We start from the raw sequence: 24,776 nt of genomic DNA, 5'->3' as shown, positions 1-24,776 counted from the left end.
GTTGACTGTGGCAAGACTGAGGAGAGTTGCAGTACCTGTTCTCAGTCAAGCAGAGCTTTCAGCCCTACCTTGGAACGTTTCCTAGTTCTCCTTTCCTCATTGACCCGTCTATAGTCCGAACGGTCGCCTCAGGATAAGTTCCATGTGGGGCGATCTAAGTTCTGGTGGCTTCAGGCAATGTTTAACCGGACTTCCTGGCCCCTATGGGACCAGCGGAACTATTAGACCTGCAATGGGTGTTGACCTATGGAGCCTCCTGATGGTAGTGGATATTCTCGTCCTTTCCCCACATTCTTGATGCTGTTCTCGGACTCGTCAAAGGAAAAGGGGGGGCATGTTCCGGTCCAGGCCTATGGTCAAGACCTGAAGGATACCTCTCCATCATTCAGGCAGGCTTAGGGGCCTTAGTCTGGCCCCTCTACAGATCCTACAGCTCCTGCCGAGTCGCCCTGTGCGCGTCGACTTCATGATTCTGGCGTATTCTAACCAGCAGGGGACGCATTTTCACACCTTCACATCTTGCAGTAGAGATACCGGGATGATTGAGATTCTCTCAATACCACCATCGGCTCTCTCATTCCAGGCAGGGGAATGTTCTCTCCGACTATCCGAGCAGAGCCTCGTAGAGAGAGTGTACCTGGGGGTCTTTGACCTTGGGTAACCAGCAAGTACTGGTCTGGGGGATCTGATCGCGACAGCTTGGAACCTCAAGCTTCCGCTATTCTTCCCCCCAGTCTCAGACCCCGAGACTCTGGCAAGATGCATTCCGGTGATGGTGGGACAACTTCGATGCCTGCGTCTTCCCTCCTTTTTGTCTGTGGACAATGGGTCTCAACAAGACCAGGTTTTCTGTCAACCTTTCAATGGGAGAGCTCCACTGGGACTATGCGCAGAACGGTTTCTGGACCCTCTGCTTCCCCTGACGGAACTCCCGGGAGAGCTTCTCCCACGGCGCAGACTACTCAAGCAACCACACTGCGACATCTCTCCCGAACCGGGGCGTCGCTTCGGCTTCATGCCTGGAGACACTACGCCTCCTCCTCAAGAAGAGACAACCCGCTACAGTCGCGGTACGGAGGTCGCGTCATCTGCGATAGTCATCCACAGGGGTCTCCCAGGCAAAGTGAAGAGTCTTCTGTGGTTGGTGCCGTGGGAGGTATACCTCTTCCCTTGAGGCCTCTTCTCCAGCAATAACGGTCTTATTGCCTTTCGGCGGGAGGAAACTCCTTTCCGCTCTCGGCAATGAAGCCTGTCGCTCAGCCTTTCCCTGACCTTCAGGCTTAAAGGAATAACTTTTTCCTGCCCGCTGGATCTATCCTCGCTCATGCGAAGCTACGATCGTCCCTGTCCTAGTCGGAGGAAGACCTCCAACTTGGAGCATGGCTCGGACTTTTAGTCCTTTAAGAGATCTTCTCAAGACCCTTTACGACAGGCCTCGGATTTTATTCCGCCTTGGGTCTCCTGCTCACTCTGGCCACGGCCAGTGTGTAAGCAATCTTCTTGGTCTCTTACGACTCCCCCCTTTCTGAGGAAGAGGGGAAGGCAACATTCAGGCTCGCTCCTGAGTTGTTGGCTAGACTCAGAATCTGGGGGTCCTGGCCCTTCGGTCCGATTCATTCAAGATTTCGAGTCTCCATTCTGTATCTGATGTCCCAAGACCTTCTCTTTCTTGCCAGTAAAGGAATCGAGAGGTTAGCGCTGGGAACAGCTGCAGTTTGTCCTCAGTTGCAGCCGATTTGGGAGCACAAGGAGGACATGGGGGAGAGTCACCAGTATACCTCTTCAGCCCGGACTCAAGGACATTCATCTCGACCTGTCTCCAGACCCTCCCCCGTCACGTCGCCCTACAGCACGATGTTGGATACATCGCAACGTCCCTCGCCTTCGAGTAATACTACTCTGTGACGCAGGTGCTACAAGCTGGAGTCTGGAAGCGTCTAATGACCTTCGCAGCCCGCTTCCTGCAGGGCGTGACCCACAGGAGTCTCGATACGTTTTCTATCGCTCTGTGGTGGCTACACAACAGCTGGTCTAACCTCAGGCTCCTTTTTGGACAGGTAGCAGAAGGTTGAGGGCATTGTTATCAGGTTTTAGTCTGCATGAACGAAAGAAGTATGTCTGGCCCTTACTTCTTTCTTCATCATCCCCTCTACGGGGAAGCAGCATCCTGGTCTCTGCATAGCTGACCTCGAACCTCTGCAGGTAAACCATGCTTCCTTGTGTTCAGAGTATTGAGTCAATACTGTCGCGTCCCCCATACCCTGACGAGGTGGTATTGGGAACGTCCTAACCCAGAGTTCCTTCTGGAACTCCAGGTCAGCTGCCTAGGACGGGTCACACTTCTTCCTTCACACACAAGCTTACGTAGGCCACATGGTTCCTTGCGGAGCAAGGAACTTGTGAGGTGCAGGGACTCCTTTTCTCGAGTGCGACTCACTCGGATTCTGAGTCCCCGGGTAAAGCCAAAGCCAGTATGGCTGGGGACTTTCCACCCTACCTAAGGGGTAAGTCACCCTCTGTAAATAGCATGGGGTGTATTTCGGTTACGGAACAAATGACAAATTCGAAGATAATTTGTATTTTTCCTAACCATACAAACCTTAGCTATTTACACATATTTGCCCGCCAGCCCTGTCCCCCAAGACAAGTCCTACCTCTAAGTGAAAGTGAGCATTCATCTGTGTGTGAGGGGGGGGGAGGGGTAGCTAGCTACCACTCCCCTACCCCCCCCCCGCTAACTAGCGCGGGGGTAATACACCCTCGTTAAATTCTAATGGCTCGCCATTTCAGCTGCGCTAAAAGGTAACCCTCTGTAAATAGCTAAGGTTTGTATGGTTAGGAAAAATACAAATTATCTTCGAATTTGTCATATTTTTTGCTTTGTTTATCATGAGTGAAAAACTTCATATTCGTGTACTGTATGTGCGAGTGATGTATGCAAGGTGAGGTTACCGAAAGTGTCGATTGACCCTCACAGAATTTGTATGGGTTGCAGGGAGTTTGAATGTGCACTAAATAATAGGTGCAAGGGTTTAAATGAAGATGATTGGTTAGCTATGAAGCGCTATGTGTGCTAACTAGAACTCGATAGAGTTAGGAGAGCTAAATCAAAGTCAAAGTCTGCTAGTGAAGCTAGTTTAGATTTATCTATTGACCCTTCAATTGTTACCTCTTTGGAAGTTGTTCCTTCCCTGAAGGTAGTAACTCCTGCCCCTTCTACAGGATCTGCGACTGCGGATGACCCTCGGTATGCCAGGATAGCTGCTGAGTTGGAGGCCATTAAAGTACAACTTGCGGCCTTTAAAGGTAAGGGTGAAAGTGATGTTAGTGCTTGTGAAAGTGCAGTGGAGGTGGCGGCTGATCGAACCTGTCATACCCCTAGGTCTAGACCTCTACCAAGCTCCCAGGACCAAGGGAGAAGGTACGTTGAAAGCCAAAAGGCGGTGAGAGGTGCTTATCCTCGGTCAGTCGTTGCCTCAGACAGTCCCGTTGCGACCTCCCAGGCTGCTCTTGACCGCCGTAGAAAACGCGTGTCGGATACGTCTGTGTCTTCACCTGATCCTTCTCCCAGATGCAAGTGGCAATACGAATCAAGACCGACAAAGAGAAGGTGGGACCGGGATGTGCAGTCTTGCTCTCCCTCTCCCAGTTCGAGTAGCCGAGAACCTGAACCTTCTGAGGACGACTTCGATGTTGTTCCTGTTAAGAGGACGAAACAGAGAGTCCTTAGCCCAGTTAAACCTGCTAAACTTCCTGCTTCTACTGCTAGCGCTCCCAAACAGCTGCCTCCTTCGGAACTGCGAGAACCAGCAGAAGTTGCTAAAGCTTTCATGGCTGTTATGCAGGAACAGCTTTCATCGTTAGTGCAAGCTTTCAGCCGCCCTCCTTCCCAGTCCGACAGACGTAAGGATGTCTCTTTGCCAGTTAAGAGATCGTCTTCTGAGAGGATACGTAGCTTCTCTCCAAAGAAACCTCTGCGCACTTCATCGGCCATACGACAACGCACACCCTCTTCATCGGCTCGACGCCAGGACGTTATTTCCTCTCGCTCTCGGCGCTAGGACGATACTGCCTCTCACCCTCGGCGCCAGGACGATTCCGCCTCGCGTTTCAGGCAGCAGGACGAATGCAGCCTGCATTATCAGGACGAATGCAGCCTGCCTTATCAGGACGATACCGCTTCTCGTCATCAGGACGATACCTCTTCTTGCCAGCAGGACGATAACAGCGCTCGACACCAGGACGCTTCCTTCTCCAGGCGCCAGGACGACACCTACGCTCGGCCCAGGACGCAAGCAGCTCTCAGTGCTAGACTGCTTGCAGCCCCCTTCTTCAAGATGTAGACCCTGATCAGGACTTCGATGATGTATCGGAAGAGGAAGAAAAACCTACCGACTCTGCCAGCGACTATAAAGTTCTGTCTCGCTCCCTTTTGGAACTCTATGGGGAAGAATTCAAACCTTCAGCGCCTCGTTCTCCTCAGTCAAAATTCACCAGGAAGAAGGCTACGAAGCATTCGGCCTTCATCAAGATGAAGCTTTCAATTTCTGCCAGGAAAGCGCTCGCTAAGGTGGCTGATTGGATGAAGGAGCGGAGGCAAGCGGTCAAGACCACCTTTTCTTTCCCTCCATCTCAAATCGCTTCCAAGGCTGGTATGTGGTATGAGACGGGGGAACCTTTGGGTCTAGGAGTGCCTGCCTCCTCCCAAGGAGACTTCTCGGGTCTTGTGGACTCTGCAAGAAGACACCCTCTGAACTCTGCCAAGGAGATGTGGTCCATGTCGGAACTCGATCACCTCGTCAAGGGAATTTTCAGGGTTTTCGAGGTTTTTAGCTTCCTAGACTGGTCTCTTGGGACTCTGGCCAGGAAGACAGAACTTCTGGATGGCAAAAAGGATCTGACGAGTATCATGTCCTGCATGGACAAAGCTCTTAAGGGATGGGGCTAATGAGTTGGCTTCCCTTTTCTCAGCAGGGGTCTTGGAAGAAGAGGGCCCTGTTGTGCTCCTTCACCTCTAGGTTGGTGACGGTTGCCCAGAAGTCGGAACTGCTTTACGCTCCTCTGTCACACCATCTCTTTCCCGAAGCTCTGGTCAGAGACCCCCCAGATGCTGAAGCCTTGATGAGGATGGGGGGCTTAGGGATTAGCAGCTGAGCTCTAATGAACAGTGGGAACTACTTCCCACTGGACCTCGGTGCCCAGCTGTCGATCCAACTAAATCAGTCAGCACTTTCTCTTTTACTTTTGATTATTTCTTTTTTCTCCCATCTCTTCCTTTTGGGCTCGATATTGTTGACGACTTTGGCATACGACTTTGGCATATTCGATTATACTTTGGATGCTGCTTTGGATTTGGCACAATGTGGGATGGACTGCATTCCATCTCAACCTGTGCCAATTTAACGCCATCACCCTCTGGCAGACCCCATTGGGTGCAGACCAAGTCTGTTAAGAGTCGGGCTCCAGTGATCCGGTTTTAAGTCACCCATATTTGCGGGTAATGGGTGACGCTAGGCATTGGAGTCGACGGTGGGAGGGCTAAATACCCCCACTGACCAGTGTACACCCACCTTGAGAGAAGCGGCCCCTCTCTAATAGAGGACTGGTCCCCGCTGAAGCCTCTTCTCGTGTTGGGCCACATGGGATAGGAGGACTGACATCCTCCGATAAGAGGTGGATAACCCGGCTTGCTCATAACAAAAAAACCCACACTTCTGTTGACGACCTGGAAAATACAAACATGGACCTCAGTACAGACAGCTCCAACTCGGGTTCTAACATTGTAACGTTGGAACCTTATTCACGTCATGTGAATAATAAAACGCTAGAGAAGAAGAGAGAGAGAGTGAAAAATGATGACAGTACAGAAAGATACAGAAAAGTAGAAGTATTACCTGGTCACTATGAAGTAGTGAATTATGAAAAGATTTTTATCTTTGAATTTGAAACCGGAAGAAATGAGCGTATAAATGTTTTTAAAGCTAATAGGGAAATAGTTACTTTATGTGGAGGGCAGCCAAAAATTCTACCCCAGGGAAATGGAAGTCTCTTGATAGAGACACTGTCCCCATTACAAGGTTAAAGGTTAAAAACTCTTACAACATTGAATGGTCTTAGCGTAAAATGCGTTTCGCACCCTACTTTCAACCAGAGTAGAGGTGTGATATATGCTCCAGAATTGTTGGATATAGAGGAAAAAGAAATTGAGGATGAACTGAAAAATCAAGGAGTAGTTAAAGTAGTCAGAATGAGAAAGAGAGTTGGAGAACAATGTATCTCTTGCTACTCTGATTATAACATTTGATCAATGCCGATTACCAAATGTTATAAAAGCTGGTTGGCTATCTTTGAAGGTAAAACCATATATCCCTTCACCATTGCGATGTTATCATTGCCAAATGTATGGCTATTTAAGCCAGAAATGTAAGAAAAACTAAACAATAAGCCAGCTGTTTGTGCCAACTGTGGGAAAAAGTAGTCATGGAGTATGCATAGAAAACCCTAATTGCATACATTGTGGGGAAGCACACCCAGCTACATCTAAAAGCTGTGTAAAGTTTATTTTTGAAAACGAAATTCAGGCCATTAGGACCATGGAAAGGGTTACTTTTAAAGAGGCTTGTAAAAGAGCTCTTGAAAAGCAAATAAGACCAGGGCAACCTTTTTCAATGGTTCTGAAGAAAAACTTCCCAAACCACACAAACAAAAATTATATCTCTACTTCCAAGATAAAGAAACAAATGAAAGTAGTTAAAGAGGTTGAAAGTCCCATCGAAAATCTATATCCAGAAATTGTAGAAAAATCAAAACGGATACTTAAAGATCTGAAAATTATTCAAAAGCCAACTACTCCGATTTTAAACAATAGTACAAACCTCTCACAGGCCGTGTCCTTGCCTGATCTGATGGAGGTTCCACTTGAAACCAATTTATCAGGTGAACCTGTAGTGGGGAAGGTGCAAAAACCTGACGGATCACAACCTTTTAATCGAAAAAGAGAGAGACCTCCATCTCTCTCGCCTCCTACCATAAGAAACATTAAAGTCACGACTTCAAATAAATATGATATCTTGTCTGCTGATGTTTCTGATCAACTAGAAGGCAAATTGAACCAATCAGAAATTCAAGTTGAGGTCCACCATCCTCCTCAACAATTAGATCAAAAGGATACAAAGAAAAAGAGAAACACAAAACCCACTATATCAAGGTCCTCTCTAGAGTTACCTCCGGGAAATATTGTTAGATCAAATATTGCCAATGGGAAGACTTCATCTAAGGTGTCTTCCAAAAAATAAACCATAGTTTTTTCCTCCATTCTGCAATGGAATTGCCAGGGTTAAAGGGCAAAATATGAACAACTTAAGCTCCTCATACATGAGCACTCCCCTATAACAGTATGTCTACAAGAAAGCAAGCTCGATGCTAATACTCCTCGTCCTCGAGAGTATGTTAGCTATAGGACACCATATGATCAACGAGCAGGGAGCCATGGGGGAAGTCTTATATACGTTCGTCGAGATGTTCCCCAAATATCTTTGTCTATCTGTACCCCTCTGCAGGCAGTGGCTGTACAGATTGATATAGGGAGAAAATACACAATCTGTTCTCTTTACTTGCCTCCAAATGATAACATCTCATATGATAATATATTAGAAGTGATTAAACAACTCCCACAACCCTTTCTCTTACTAGGAGATCTTAATAGTAGACATCCTTTATGGGGTGATGTTTTGGCTAATGCAAGGGGTAATATTATATCGTCAATTTTGGAGAATGAAGATGTCGGACTCCTCAATACAGGAGAGCCCACACATTTTCATATACAGACAGGTACCTTGTCCTGCATTGACCTATCAGTTGCAAGCTCTAACTGTCTTCTCGATTTTAATTGAAGAACATTAGATGATTGGCATACTAGTGATCATGCACCAATCATTATAAACACCAACAATGGTCCACTTTTACAGAGATTGCCTCGATGGAATCTTGATAAGGCGGACTGGGATAGATTTGGAGAGCTAAGTGAAATGGAAGGAAATGCAGAACAGTTTGAAAGTGTTGATGATGCCATAGACTTACTCTGGAACTCTTCATACAGCAGGAGTAAATTCCATTCCCAAAACAACAGGGATATTCAGACGACAACCAGTCCCCCGGTGGTCATCTGAACTAACTGGCCTGCACAGAGCCACAAGAAAGTCTTTAACTCGAATGCGCATACGCCGTACTGAGGAGAATTTAGTCATATACAAGAAATGTAGAGCACAGTTCCGTCGTGCCATGAAAGAAGCTAGGTGCCAGTCTTGGATATCATTTGTTTCCTCCATTAACAGTAGAACACCAACTTCATCTGTGTGGAGGAAAGTCAAAAAGATAGCAGGCAAATTCACCCAAAACCCACCACCAGTGTTAAAGGTAAATGGCCAGTATATGACAGGAGCAACCAAAGTTAACAATGCCCTGGCTGACCATTTTTCAAATGTATCGTGCAAGTGTGAAGCAGCTCCTGGTCACCAGTATAGGAGCATTGAAGAAAAGAAAGTTTTAAATTTTGCAACAAGAAAGCACGAGTCATACAATTCTCCTTTTACTGAAAGAGAATTTGATTCTGCACCTGCTACGTGTAACGATACAGCCCCTGGACCCGATGGAATTCCATATGTAATGATTAAACACGTACATTTTAATACAAAGTTATTTATTTTAAGCATTTTTAATAGAATATGGCATGATCATAGTTATCCAAATGTTTGGGAACTAGCCATTATTCTAGCCTTTTTAAAATCCAGTAAGGACAAGCTTTTAGCAGCAAATTATAGGCCAATTGCATTGACATCTTGTTTGTGCAAAATCATGGAAAAGATGGTCAATGTAAGGCTGATGTGGTATCTTGAAAAGAAGGGTATTTTATCACCGATTCAATGTGGATTCAGAAAAATGCACTCAACGACTGATGTGCTGATACAACTTGAGTTCTCCTTTTGTGAAGCGTTCGCTTCCAAACAGCACCATGTAACAGTCTTTTTTGATCTTGAAAAGGCATATGATACCACATGGAGATACGGTATACTTAAAAGAATCCATGAGTTAGGATTAAGAGGAGAGCTACCACTATTCATTCAATCATTTCTTTCACATAGAGTTTTCCAAGTGAGAGTTTGGGAAGCTCTATTACAGAGTAAATGCCAGGAAGAAGGAGTTCTTCTGGGGAGTGTGCTAAGTGTAACCCTTTTTGCATTAGCAATTAATGGGATATCCTCAGTCATTCCCCGGGATGTTCTCGCAACATTATTTGTGGATGATCTCTCCATATCATTTGCTGGGACTAGAATGGCAATGGTCGAGAGAAAAATACAACTCTCTATTGATAAAATTATCCATTGGGCCAATATGAATGGATTTAAGATCTCGACAAGTAAAACTACAATTGTCCATTTCTGTTGTATCCGGGGAATACATCCAGACCCGGATATGTACATCAAAGGTCAGCGGATCCCATGTGCAAGTGAAGCTAAATTTTTAGGGTTGATATTTGATTGTAGGCTTACATGGGTTTCTCACTTAAAAGCACTAAAAGCTAAATGTCTTGAAGCTATGAATCTTTTAAAAGTATTGTCCCATACATAATGGGGGGCAGACTGCAATACAATTTTAAAATTATACAAGGCCTTGATATTTTCCAAAATTAGTTATGGATGTGAAATATACTCCTCAGCAACCCCAATCCGGTTAAAAATATTAGATTCTATACATCATGCTAGTACTGTATAAGATTGTCCACAGGAGCCTTTAGAACCTCCCCTATTACAAGTCTCCTTGTTGATGCTGGGGAGTTGCCTCTAGACCTTTACTGAATGTCCTCTATTATTCGGTATTGGTTTAGATTGCAAAGACTCCCTAACACTCTAGCCTTTCAGACTGCAAGCCTTGTAAGGCACTCAACCTCCTTTGAGTTGCACCCAAAATCTCCTCAACCTTTTGGGTTTCGGGTTAAACAATTATTAAACAATCTGGATATAATTAGAATTAAGGTGCTTCCATTCAAGGTATCATCAACGCCTCCATGGAAATTACCTGACATATCTTTTTGTAGAAACTTTATTGGAGTTAAGAAGAATATGACTGACTTAGAATCCAGGTCTCTTTTTATGGAACATGTTAAAGAACATAGGGGATCGACTTTTATATATACTGATGGCTCCAAATCTGATGCTGGCGTTGGATTTGGAGTACATAGTAATGATTTTAATTGTAGAGGTGCACTTTCTCTAACAGCCTCCATATTTACTGCCGAACTGTATGGCATATTAACCGCTATTGAGAAAATAGCTTTGGAAAAGGAGGGTAATTTTACCATTTTTAGTGATACAAGGAGTGTCCTTCAAGCTTTACAAGTTTTTAATTCTAGTAACCCTCTAGTTTTAAAGATTTTAGAATGGCTTTTTATTATTGGACGGAGAGGTATAACAGTTCGATTTTGTTGGGTTCCAGCATGTAGGTGTGTCTGGGAATGAGAAGGCAGATTTACTGGCGAAGAATGCGGCATCCGAGTTGCTACCAAGGAGGTATCCCATTCCCTGTAATGATTTCCTACCTTACATCAAGAAATTGGTGTGTGATAAATGGCAACAGCACTGGGATAGTCAAGATGGCAATAAAATGAGGGAAGTAACAAATGTTATATCACCTTGGAGGTATAACATGATACCCCTAAAATGGGAGACGACTCTTTGTCGTCTCCGTATTGGTCACACACGAGTTTCTGCTGAAGGGCCAACACCAACCGTATTGCGAGGACTGTTTAGTACCTTTAACAGTGAGGCATTTGTTGACTGACTGCCCTAATTTTACTAACTTAAGAAATAGATATCTGTTTGAGGCTCGAGGTAAGGATGGCAGGTTCATCCTTGCCAAGATTCTTGGACATGATGTGTCCTACTATGCGAGCGGAATTTTTAGATTTATTTCAGAAGCAGGTCTTCTGAAAACTATTTAACTATTGTAATTACCTCTTAATTTTTATGGTTTTAATTGAATTCTCTTTTATTTTTCATATATAGTAAATGCTATCGGCGTCAATGACCTTAGATGTCAGGATGCCAGAAAACTTTCAATCAATCAAGTCAAATCAAATCTGGTCAGTGATATCTCCCTTTCTCTGGCACAAAAGGCTACTCAGGACCTTTTATCTCGGTCTGCTAGGAAGCCTTTGCCTGTCACTCCTGCTCCTCTGAAGAAGGAAGAGAGAAAGTTACAGCAGCCCTTTCGGAGTAGGGCTTCCTCGAGAGCGGATTTCAGGGGGAGAAGACAAGCGTCAGGACCAAGGACCAGCAGAGGTTCGTTTAGGCCCCGATCCAAGAAATGAGATGGAAGTCCTCCAGACAACAGTAGGGGCAAGAATGTCACTTTTTTGGCAGTCTTGGAAGAGAAGAGGGGCGGAAAACTGGTCCCTCTCGATCATCAAGGAAGGTTACAAGATCCCCTTTTTAAAGAAGCCTCCTCTCTCAGACACTCCCCTAGCCTTAGTGGCTCAGTACGCCAAAGCAGGGAAACAAGAGGCTCTTCTGGAGCTAGTCGACCAGATGTTGGTCAAGGGAGCAATAGAGCCAGTTCGGGACCTTACCTCCCCAGGCTTTTACAATCGCCTATTTCTGGTTCCCAAGAACTCGGGTGGATGGAAACCAGTCCTAGATGTCAGCTCTCTGAACGCCTTCGTGGAGAAAACAAAGTTCTCCATGGAGACGACTCAGTCCGTGCTGGCTGCAGTTCGTCCAGGCGACTGGATGGTATCTCTCGACCTGCAGGACGCTTATTTTCACGTCCCCATTCATCCGGCTTCAAGGAAATATCTGAGATATGTGATTCAGGGCAAGTGTTTTCAGTTCAGGGCACTTTGCTTTGGTCTCAGCACGGCTCCTCAAGTTTTCACCAGGCTAATAGCGAACATGGCAGGCTGGTTACATCAGGAGGGGATAAGGGTATCCTTCTATCTTGACGACTAGCTGATCCGATCACAGTCGAAAAAAAAAATGTCTGGAGGACCTACAGAAGACGTATACGATGACTCAGGACCTGGGGCTCATCATCAACAGGGAGAAGTCTCAGACCAAACCGAATCAGACTATTCTCTATTTGGGGATAGTTCTGAATTCAGTTCTTTTTTGGGCTTCTCCCTCCCAGGAAAGGCAGACCAGGTGCCTAGAGAAAGTCAGAGGATTTTTAAAGAAGCAGGAATGCTCAGCAAAGGAGTGGATGAGTTTGCTGGGAACTCTATCCTCCCTAGAGCAGTTTGTCTCGTTGGGGAGACTGCACCTAAGACCTCTGCAACACTTCCTCGCAAAAGTATGGAACAGGAAGACCCAGGAGGACTCTTTTCTTTTCTCATTCCGACAGAGATCAAGGACCTTTTGATGTGGTGGCTGGACCCAGCTCTGTTAGGAGAAGGGATCTCCTTGTACAATAAGAACCCCGACCTTGTGTTATTCTCAGACGCGTCAGAGTCAGGCTGAGGAGCAACACTAGGGAACAAAGAGGTCTCAGGCGTTTGGGAAAGAAGTGAGGTCAGTTGGCTTATCAAGAGGAAGGAGTTGATGGCAATTCTGTTGGGGCTAAAGGCCTTCGGAACCTCGGTGTCAGGGAAGACTGTCGAGATCAATTCAGACAACACCACAGCTCTCGCGTACATCAGGAAACAAGGGGGAACTCACTCCCTCTCTCTGTTCAGAACAGCGAGAGAGCTTCTCCTTTGGGTGAGCGAGAACAGGACTCAGCTGTTGACGAGGTGTGTTCAAGGGCAAAGGAACATCAGGGCAGACATGCTCAGCAGGAAGGGACAAGTTCTTCCCACAGAGTGGACTCTCAACCCGCATGTCTGTCAGAGCCTCTGGAAGTTGTGGGGCAGACCTGTAATAGACCTTTTCGCCTCCAACTTGAACAAGAGGATCCCCAACTACTGCTCCCTAGTTTTGGACGAGGAAGCGGTAGCAGTGGATGCCTTCTTGATGGATTGGACGGGGATGGACATGTATGCGTTTCCCCGTTCAAAATCATCAATCTGGTCGTCAGAAAGTTCGCTCTCCTCGATTCGGGACGAATGATCCTAGTAGCTCCATTCTGGCCTGCAATGGTTCACGGAAGTGGTGGGCATGCTGATGGACTTCTCAAGAATACTCCCGGCAAGTCCAGATCTTCTCAGACACCCCCACTTCGAGAGATATCATCAAAATCCCCTTGCTCGCAAACCGACTGCCTTCAGACTGTCGAGAAGCTTGTTAGATCTCGAGGCTTTTCAGCACAAGCGGCGAAAGCTAATGCCAGAGCAAGGAGGATCTCGTCACAAAGAGTCTACCAGTCTAAGTGGGAGACCTTTAGAGCTTGGTGCAGGCGGCACAAGATTTCCTCGATCACTACCTCTCTCAGCCAGATTGCAGACTTTTTATTGTACCTCAGACAGGATGCTAAGCTGGCTGTATCTACCATCAAAGGATACAGGAGTATGCTCTCAACTGTCTTTAGGCATAGAGACCTAGAGTTGTCTCAAGATAAAGATTTGCAGGACCTCATTAGGTCTTTTGAGACGACGAAACAGGTACAATTAAGACCCCTATCTTGGAACCTGGATGTGGTTTTTAAGTTTCTGTGCTCCAAGAAATTTGAACCTATCTCGCAAGCCTCTCTTCGAGATGTAACAAAGAAAACCCTCTTCCTTATGACTCTAGCGACTGCCCAAAGGGTCAGCGAGGTCCAGGCGATTGAGCAGCGGGTAGGCTTCAATCAAATTGGAGCGGTTTGTGCCTTAAGGTTCGACTTTCTCGCCAAGAACGAGAACCCTTCGAAACCCTGGCCTAGGATGTTTGAGGTCCCTAACCTCACGAACCTAGTGGGTCAGGAGCAGGAAAGACTCCTCTGCCCAGTTAGGGCTCTCAAGGCTTATTTGGCCCACACTAAGAACGTGAGGGGTGCATCCAACTCGTTATGGGGTTCAGTGAAGGATCCTCAAAAACCCCTGTCAAAGAATGCTTTGTCCTTTTTCCTGAGGGAAACTATTAGGGAAGCCCACCTCTTATGTGAGGAAGAACACTTCACCCTGTTGAAAGTACGGACTCACGAAGTGAGAGCCATTGCTACCTCACTGGCATATCAGAAAAATATGTCAGTTAGGCAAATCATGGACGCAACGTTCTGGAGGAGCAACTCTGTCTTCGCTTCTCATTACCTCAGAGAGGCGAAAGTACACTATGACAAGTGTTATACCTTGGGCCCTTACGTAGCTGCGGCTTCTGTATTAGGCAAAGGAGTTACTACCCCCACTCAACCTTAGTTTGTATGTATGTATGAAGGTTTGTGTTTATATGGTTGTCTGAGGACCTCGTCTTGTGGTACGGTTCCCTCAGTCCAGATAGATAGTTTATATCTATTTCTGCAAGGTTAGGTGGTTAGTTTTAGTAAGGTTGCAGGTTTTTATTTTATGGGGCGAAGGTAGTTTCTGAAGTCTAGTCAAGTTGTTGGTCTTACCCCTTTGACAGACTCGATTGAGTTGTTTGCAGCATAGCAGGTATCCTCCTGGCTGAACACTCCTAAGGGAAAGAGACTCTAGAGGCAATAACCTTTGAAATCAGCTACCTTAGCAGGTAAGGAATCAAGGTGTTTTTTCTCCTACAACTCTTTTGTTGTTTCCCCAACTATGTTTACTGTCTGTTTCCCTCCTCCAAATGTATGAATCAGCTATATATATATATATATATATATATATATATATATATATATATATATATATATATATATATATATATATATATATATATATATATATATATATACATTATATATATATATATATATATATATATATATATATATATATATATATAACTGCCAGGTAAGTACTATTCATAAAAATAGAGTTTTTATGATAAAACAAAGTTTTATGAATACTTACCTGGCAGTTATAAGGGATTTTGACGAAGGAAAAATCTATTTCTGGGGAGAGACCTGTGGCGCCCGGTGAAAAGTCCTTCTTGTATGTCTTTTCTGATAAAACCTTCCAATTATACCAGAGAAAGATAAAAGCATGGAATGCTGAGGTTACAACCCTCGCGCGAGCACCTTTTGGGTGTCGTGTATAAAGCAAAGGCGCGTGAAATCCACTATTCACAGGTTGTCTTCCATTTAGTTAATTCCTTCGTCAAAGGGATGGGCCGATACAACGGCCCTAGACACACCCCCATCGCCGCACCACCCACGCCACAACGCGAGCGCCATCTGAACAACATCCTTCTGTAATGGTCATGACGGCTTGGAAAGGAAAGGGTGGGATCGTGTAAAATAAAGGGGGAAGGGTTTCACCAGGCGCCACAGGTCTCTCCCCAGAAATAGATTTTTCCTTCGTCAAAATCCCTTTTCTGGGTCGATCTGTGGCGCCGGGTGAAAATGTACCAGAGAATGCCTTCCAAGCCCAACAATAACTAATTTAATGAGGGGAGAGAAACAACACCATGTAAAGAAAATCATAAATAATTAAGGTAAACAAACATGATAACAGGGAAGCCTCCGAGTATCAGAGGAAACATGCTACAAAACTGACATGGCTAAGAATATCCCAACCCTATAACAACGGTAATCAATAATAGTTACAAACATAACCTAATATGTAATAAACTTAGGGCTAACGAACCACCAAGGAAGCGGCGTCGTGGTGCGAGTGGCGGGTAGGAGGGAGAAGAAAAGAGATGGATGAAAGGAAGAACAAAAGATCACTGGGGAGAGATAAGGCTCCCAGCTGCAACTGTTGGGTATTAAAGAGCCTGTAAGTTCATTAGATAGTGGCGTTTGAAGACCATAGGAGATTCCCAACCCGTGAACTTTATAAGGTCATCAAAGTCCATCTTCTGGGGGAAATGATCCCGGATTGGCTTGTTAAACGAAGTATAGGATCTATAGCCTAATACCACGTATGGGAATGGTACCTCCTTGTTCTCTGATAAACAAGGGGCCAGACGATCGGGTAGCAGTCGTGGCTAAAAAGGCCCTGAGAGTGGTGACCGGACATAGAAAAGTATCTTGGAGAAGAGGAATAACTTTCCAAGGGGACCACCTATTTTGGGGGTTAACGGCCGAATCATATTGGCGAATTGTCGAGTCCCTTTTGTCTGATTCGATGAAGAAATCGTTTTCCGGTTCAATGTTCGAGTCTCTACGAGCTGCCAACTTCCTGTAGTCCACAAAGTTAGGGTTTTGGACATCCTTGAGTAATCTGACACAGTGAGTTTGGAATACTCGGGTCAGTTTGAGGAACGGGATCCGGATGGGACGGAGTTTCCACTCGAGGAGGAGAGGAAACCAACTGTTCTTGGGCAGTGAGGTGGTACTAAAGCCACTGCGCCCCGGAAGGAGCGCAGTCGGTGTAAAAGTTTTTAGAAGATTCACTGGGAGAGATAGGGAAATCTTCCTCTAATGGTTCCAATCCCGGGGTAATGCGTCCATGGCATGAGCCCGAGGGTCCAGGATTGGGGTCACATAACAAGGAAGTTTGTGATTGATCTGAGATGTGAATAGATCTACCTGGATGCCTGGAACGAACCTGAGTATCCACCGGAGTGAAATTCTGACTCCAGGGAACTCGTCCTGGATAGTGAGCCCGTTCTCACATCCTGGCCTCCCGCTAGGTGAGGTGCTGACAGGAACCAGTTCTTTTCTGTTGCCCAGGCGAAGAAAGTGACCAGGATCTGATTCAGTTTGGGTGACTTGGATCCTCCCCTGTTTCCGTAGTGTACCTCGTCTGTGCTGTCTGACACTACTCTGATGTGGGTCGACCTCGGAGGAGTCTCTCTCTTCAGGGTCAAGAACACTGCCATGGCTTCGAGAACATTGATATGGGACTGTTTCATGGCTAGTGACCAAGAACCTGAAACATCTGATGTTCGGAGAAATCCCCCCATCCACTTAGAGACACGGCTGAATGGAATGTCACTTGTGGAGGTGGGAATTGTAGAGGAACCGCTTTGGAGAGGTTCTTCGGTTCGGACCATGGGCGCAGTCTCATTTTCCCGACAGAGGGGATCTTCGAGACCTTGTCTTCTTATAGGTACTGTAGCTCTCTTTCTCCAAAATCGATTGATGTCTTGAGTTTGGCTTTTATTAGGAGATCTGTTACTGAAGTGAATTGGGAAAGGCCGAGGATACTTTCTAGGCTCTTTGGACACCTGTTTGTGCTTGAGAAATTCTTGATCTTGGAACCTATTCCTCTTACTTTTGGAAGGGAGAGACAACGTGTGCTTCGAAAGGTCCCACTGAATGGCTAACCATTCTAAGTGGCCTGATGGTCGCAGGCGAGACTTATGGAGATTGACCCGAAATCACAGGTTGTCGAGCGATCGAAGTAATTCCTTCGTAGCTCTGTTGCCTTCTATGGCCGGCCGGGCCCAAATGAGCCAACCGGCCAGATAAGCAATGATCTGTATCTCTTGGTTCCTGAGTTGTTCTAACACTGCCTCTCCCAGTTTCGTGAATATCCTGGGATCAATGTTGAGGCCGAAGGGCATGTCTTGAACACAAAGGCTTTCCTGCTTAGGTGGAAACCCAGATAAGAAGAGAAGTTTCGAGCTATAGGCGCAAGCTAATAGCGGTCGGAAAGATCGACAGAGGTGGTGACGGTCCCACGGGGAAGTAAGGTCCGTACCTAAGAGATAGTCGTTTGATTGCTTTTTCTTGAGTAACCCTGTGGTGTATTCTTTCAGGACGGGAGTGGATTTCTGGGAGAAGGTCACTGGCGGAGGAGGAGGACCTTGAGGCCATTTTCATCTCAAACCGTTAGAGACTATGCTATGATCCCACAGACCGAGTCCAATGGTCACGAAAGTGGCAAAGTCTTCCCTCTACCGGGACCACCGCGTTGTGAGGGAGTGAATCTAGGTCCTTCCCTTCTCCGAGCCCCCTTTTTCCTAGGTCCGCCTTGATGTCGGGACTGTCTTCTACTCCTGTAGCTTCCTCTCTGGTGTCCATGAAAGGAGCCTGAGGGTTCGGATCTAGGGCTGCATGCAGGCAAAACATCCCAACGGAGTTGGGCTGTGTACCTGGGGAATCAGTGAGGTAGACCACCTGATGATGGGGGGTCAGATACAAAAGCGTCGAACCAGAGGAAGGCTGTGATGACGAGTGGGAAACCGACTATCGATTCCTGTCTGATAGAGGTCTCAGACAGAACGTACTTCCCACAACTGACCCGATCAGACCAACAAACGTGTAGGTCGAACTGGAAGGGCAGAGCCTGGAATTATCGTACCCCCCAGGCTGACAACATCCTGGTCCAGACAGATCGGGCCTGCCCTTTAGGAAATAATACCGTTACCTTCGGTACCTTGTCTAAGCTAACCAAGGCAATCTCTTTCAATCGAACGAATCCGTTGAATGGGAATTCTAGTACCTGGGAGTAAAATCTAGGTCCCCCAGAGGGAGGACGTCTATGCCCTCCAGATTTATGGTACCACCTATATCCGAGTTCCTGAACGGCACTGACTCACCACCATACCTTAGAGCTCGTCATAGCCCCTTGGATTTCCTTAGAATGTGTTGCTTTTAGCCGTCACAGTTTATGCAGGGTAACATGAACATTAGGATCCTTTAATGGTCCTAGGTCGGTGACGTAGGTAATTGCAAAGCTGAAGGCTCAAAACTCATCCCCACATATCTTTAGGACCCATTAATATCCCTCTGACAGTGTCCAGGTCTTCAGGGAGCTCTAGTGTTCCCTTGAATCCAAGGCGTAGGAGCACAACTATCAACTTTAATGCTCTAACTGTTCCTCATGTCCTTGTCATGTCTTCGTCGGTACCAGTGCCAACTGCACCTCAAAAGTTACTGGCCCCCCAGATGCTGAAGCCTTGATGAGGATGGGGGGCTCAGGGACTAGCAGTTGGGCTCTAATGAACAATGGGAACTACTTCCCCACTGGACCTCGGTGCCCAACTGTTGATCCAACTAAATTAGTCAGCACTTTCTCTCCGTTCTTTTGATTACTTCTTATTTTCTCCCATCTCTTCCTCTTGGGCATGAACTTGTTGACGACTTTAGCTTGTACGACTTAGGTTTTGACTGCTGCTTTGGATTTGGCGCAGGGTGGGATGGATGTCATACCATCTCAACCTGTACAAATTTAGACGCCATCACCCTCTGGCAGACCCCATTGGGTGCAGACTAAGTCTGTTAAGAGTCGGGCTCCAATGATCCGGTTTTAAGTCACCCATATTTGCGGGTAATGGGTGACGCTAGGCATTGGAGTCGTCGGTGGGAGGGGCTAACTACCCCCACTGACCAGTGTACGCCCACCTTAAGAGAGGCAGCCCCTCTCTAATAGAGGACTGGTCCCCGCTGAAGCCTCTTCTCGTGTTAGGCCACATGGGATAGGAGGACTGAAATCCTCCGATAAGAGGTGGATAACCCGGCTTGCTTCTACTCCAAAAACTAACCCCTCTGTTGACGACCCGGAAACTCTAAAGGACCATGCTACTTATGTTAAAAAACAAAGTAATTTGGGTGACATGGAGAATTTGCGAATCCTTCGCGTCACTCAGATCCCCATTGAAACCAATTACGATGTTCTATATAAATTATTTCAATGTTATGGTCACATCAGGGAAATTAGAATGAGGCTTGAAGGTGACAAATGGGATTCATGGATATCATTTGATAACCATGATGAAGCATTCAAAGCTATCAATGATATCATAAATATTAAAATCAGTAATTTGAATTTCAAGGGTGCTCTTTGCGATCGGGTACCTAAGAATCTGGATGTATATAGGCCTGCAGATTGGATTGATCAAAGTATAAAGGTAGTTGTACCTTCCCAGAGAAAGCCAAAACCACCAAAGTGGCTTGTTGCTCAATCAAAAGGGAGTACCGGAAATTATTTCAAAATATGTAAATTTCTTCAAAAGAAAGTAGGTACTATCGCACCAGGAGATATATCTCGGTTTGGAAAGAACAGTTTCCTAATAAGTGCCAAATCAGAAACTCAATCGGTTATACTTTCCAATTTAAATACAGATAACGAAGACATAAAGCTGGATGTGAAACCCCATCTAAACTTCAGTTATGGAAGGGGAGTAGCTTTTAATAGAGACTTATATGAATTCACAGAAGAGGAGATATTGCCCATGTGTCCTTTAACTGTGTGGAAAGTGCATAAAGTCCCTGGAACGTCAATGATTATCCTGACTTTCCAGGATGCTGATGTGCCTTTCCACATTTACATAGAGAATGAACGAATTAAAGTGCGAACTTTTAAGCAGAAGCCGCTGCAATGTTTTAATTGCTTTAGATATGGGCATCCATCTAAAGTATGTAAGAATGATAAAATGTGTAGTACATGCTCTAAGGTTTACCATGGAGACTGTACACTAGAGGCCAATTGTATAAACTGCAATTTGAATCACAAATATACGGATAGGAACTGCCAGCAATATAAATTGGAAGAGGCTGCTCTCAATAAATCCAGTATCGAACACATAAGTGTGGGGCATGCCAAGAGACTATTGAGTAAATCAGCAAGTTATGCAAAAGTATTGAAATCGGGAGAAAAAATGAGGCAGGAGACATCCAACCCACCTAATACTGCCTCTATTCCACAGAAAAGAAATTTGCCATCTTCTGGTAGAATTCTAGAGGATAAGGCAAGAATATCACGTAAGACCTTTCTCACCTCTAGTAAACCTTGTCCCCCACTACAAAGGATAATACTAACCTCTCTCAGGCTATATCTTTGCCTGATTTGATGGAGGTTCCACATGAAACAGAATTATCAGGTGCGCCTGTAGTGGGGAAAACATCAAAACCTAATAAATCACCACCTGTCAATAGGAAAAGAGAGAGACCTCCATCTCTCTCACCCCCATCCATTAAAAACACCAAAGTTATGACATCAAATAGATATGATGTTTTGCCTGTTGATATTTCAGATCAACAGGAAAACTTCTTGAATCAATCAAAAATTCAAGTGGAGGTCCACCATCCCCCACAAGAATTAGGTAACAACAACACTGAAAAGGCTAATATAAAACCTAATTTATCAAGACCCAAACTTAAAAAGCCTACAGAAAATATTGTCAAATCAAAAACTGTCGATGGGAAGACCTCATCAAAGATGTCTTCCAGAAAATAATACATAGTTTTTTCATCCATTTTGCAATGGAATTGTTGGGGTTTGAGGGCCAAATATGAAGAACTTAAGCTCTTAATTCACGAGCATTCCCCCATAATTGTATGTCTCCAGGAGAGCAAGCTTGATGCTAATACCCCTTGTCCTCGCGAATATATTAGTTATAGGACACCTTATGATCACGGAGTAGGGAGCCATGGTGGAAGTCTCGTGTACATTCGTCGAGATGTTCCCCAAATACCTATATCTATACGTACAACCCTGCAGGCAGTTGTTGTACAAATTGATATAGGGAGAAAATATACAATATGCTCTCTGTACTCACCTCCAAATGATAATATTTTATATGATGATTTAGCAGAGGTCATTCAACAACTCCCTCAACCTTTTCTCTTACTGGGAGATATGAATGGTAGACATCCTTTATGGGGTGATGTTTTGGCCAACATAAGGGGCAATATTATCTCATCAATTGTGGAGAATGAGGATGTGGGACTCCTTAATACAGGAGAGCCCACACACTTCCATGTTAAGACAGGTACTTTGTCATGCATTGACCTTTCAATTGCAAGCTCTAACTGCCTTCTTGATTTTGATTGGAGGACATTAGATGATTGGCATACTAGTGATCATGCACCAATCATTATAAACACCAACAAGGGTCCACCTTTGCAAAGATCGCCACGTTGGAATCTAGACAAGGCAGACTGGGTTAAATTTTCTGACCTAAGTGAAATCGAAGGGAGAGCAGAACAGTTTGAAAGTGTTGATGATGCCATAGACCTACTGAATGGAACTCTTCATACAGCAGGAGTCAATTCAATTCCCAAAACAACAGGGTTATTCAAACGACGACCAGTCCCGTGGTGGTCTTCAGAACTAACTGCACTCCACAGAGCCACAAGAAGATCTCTAACACGATTGCGTAGACGCAGAACTGATGAGAATTTAATTATGTACAAGAAATGTAGAGCACAGTTCCGTCGTGCCATGAAAGAAGCAAGGCGCCAGTCATGGATGTCTTATGTTTCCTCCATTAACAGTAGAACACCACCATCTTCTGTGTGGAGGAAAGTAAAAAAGATAGCTGGCAAATTCACCCCCAACCCACCACCAGTGTTGAAGGTGAATGGCCAGTATGTAACTGAAGCAAATGAAGTTAGCAATGCCCTGGCTAATCATTTTTCAAATGTATCCAGCAAGTGTGAAGGAGCCCCTGGTCACCAGTATAGGAGCACTGAAGAAAAGAAAATTTTAAATTTTGCAACAAGAAGGGAAGAGTCGTATAATTCTCCTTTCACTGAAAGAGAATTTGATTCCGCACTTGCTCATTGCAAAGATACAGCCCCTGGACCCGATGGAATTCCATATGCAATGATTAAACATGTACATTTTAATACAAAGCTATTTATTTTAAGCATTATTAATAGAATATGGCATGATCATAGTTACTCAAGTGTTTGGGAACTAGCCATTATTTTAGCCTTTTTAAAACCCGGTAAAGACAAGTTTTAGCAGCAAACTATCGTCCTATTGTATTGACATCTTGTTTATGTAAAATCATGGAGAAGATGGTCAATCCAAGGCTGATATGGTACCTTGAAAAGAGAGGTATTTTATCACCGATTCAATGTGGATTCCGAAAAATGCACTCGACGACCGATATGTTGATACGACTTGAGTCTTCTATTTGTGAAGGCTTTGCTTCCAAACAGCACCATGTTACAGTATTTTTTGATCTTGAAAAGGCATATGATACCACATGGAGATATGGTATTCTTAAAACCATTCATGAATTGGGATTGAGAGGAGAGCTGCCACTATTTATTCAGGCATTTCTTTCACGTAGAGTTTTTCAAGTGAGAGTGGGGGAAACTCTATCAGAGACTAAGTGCCAGGAAGAAGGAGTTCCTCAGGGTAGTGTGCTGAGTGTAACCCTTTTTGCACTAGCAATTAATGGGATATCCTCAGCCATTCCCCAGGATGTTCTCTCAACATTATTTGTGGATGATCTCTCAATATCATTTGCTGGCACTAGAATGGCAATGGTTGAGAGAAAAATCCAACTCTCTATTGATAAAATTATCCAGTGGGCTGACATGAATGGATTTAAGTTCTTGACTTTAGGTTTGATATTTGATTGTATGCTTACATGGGTTTCTCACTTAAGAGCATTAAAAGCTAAATGTGTTGAAGCTCTGAATATCTTAAAAGTATTGTCCCATACATCATGGGGGGCAGACCGCAATACTATTTTAAAATTATACAAGGCCTTGATTTTTTCCAAAATTAGTTATGGTTGTGAGGTATATTCTTCAGCCACCCCAAGCCGGTTAAAAATATTAGACTCGATACATCATGCAGGTATTAGATTGTCTACTGAAGCTTTTAAAACGTCGCCTATCCCAAGTCTCCTTGTTGATGCTGGAGAGTTACCTCTAGACCTTTACCGAATGTCTTCCATTCTTCGGTATTGGTTTAGATTGCAAAGACTCCCTAACCCTCTAGCCTTTCAGACTGCAAGCCTTGTAAGACACGCATCATACTTTGAGTTGCACCCAAAATCTCCTCAACCTTATGGCTTTCGGGTGAAACGATTATTAAATAGTCTGGATATAATTAGAAATAAGGTACTTCCATTCAAGGTATCATCAACGCCTCCATGGAAGTTACCAGAGATATCTTTTTGTAAATATTTTATTGGAGATAAGAAGAATATGTCAGACCTAGAAGCCAGGTCTCTTTTTAATGAACATGTTAAAGAACATAGAGGATCAACTTTTACCTATACTGATGGCTCCAAATTTGATGCTGGCGTTGGATTTGGAGTACATAGTAATGGTTTTAATTGTAGAGGTGCACTTCCTCTGACCGCTTCCATATTTACTGCCGAACTGTATGGCATATAAACCGCTATTGAGAAAATAGCGTTGGAGAAGGAGGGTAATTTTACAATTTTTAGTGATGCAAGGAGTGTCCTTCAAGCTATGGAAGTTTTTAATTCTAATAACCCTCTAGTTTTAAAGATTTTAGAATGGCTCTTCATTATTGGACGGAGAGGTATAACAGTTCAATTTTGTTGGGTTCCAGCACATGTAGGTGTGTCCGGGAATGAGAAGGCAGATTCACTGGCTAAGGAAGCTGCATCCGAGTTGCTGCCAAGAAGGTATCCCATTCCCTGTAATGATTTCTTACCTGACATCAAGAAATTGGTTTGCAATAAATGGCAACAGCACTGGGATAGTCAAGATGGCAATAAAATGCGAGAGATAACAAATAACATATCTCCTTGGAGGTATAATATGATGCCCCGAAAATGGGAGACGTCTCTTTGTCGTCTCCGTATTGGTCACACTCGGTTGACACACGAGTTTCTGCTAAAGGGCCAACAGCAACCGTTTTGTGACGACTGTTTAGTACCTCTAACAGTAAGGCATTTGTTGACCGAATGCCCTAATTATAACAACTTAAGGAATAGATATTTGTTGGAGGCTCGAGGTGAGGGTGGCAGGTTCATCCTTGCCAAGATTCTTGGAAATGATGTGTCCTACCATCCAAGTGGCATTTTTAGATTTATTTCAGAAGCAGGTCTTCTGAAAAATATTTAACTTTTATGACATTC

This window comes from Palaemon carinicauda, chromosome 42 (genome assembly GCF_036898095.1).
Source record: "Palaemon carinicauda isolate YSFRI2023 chromosome 42, ASM3689809v2, whole genome shotgun sequence".
Classification (NCBI taxonomy): Eukaryota; Metazoa; Arthropoda; class Malacostraca; order Decapoda; family Palaemonidae; genus Palaemon; species Palaemon carinicauda.
This window is presented reverse-complemented; position numbering follows the sequence as displayed.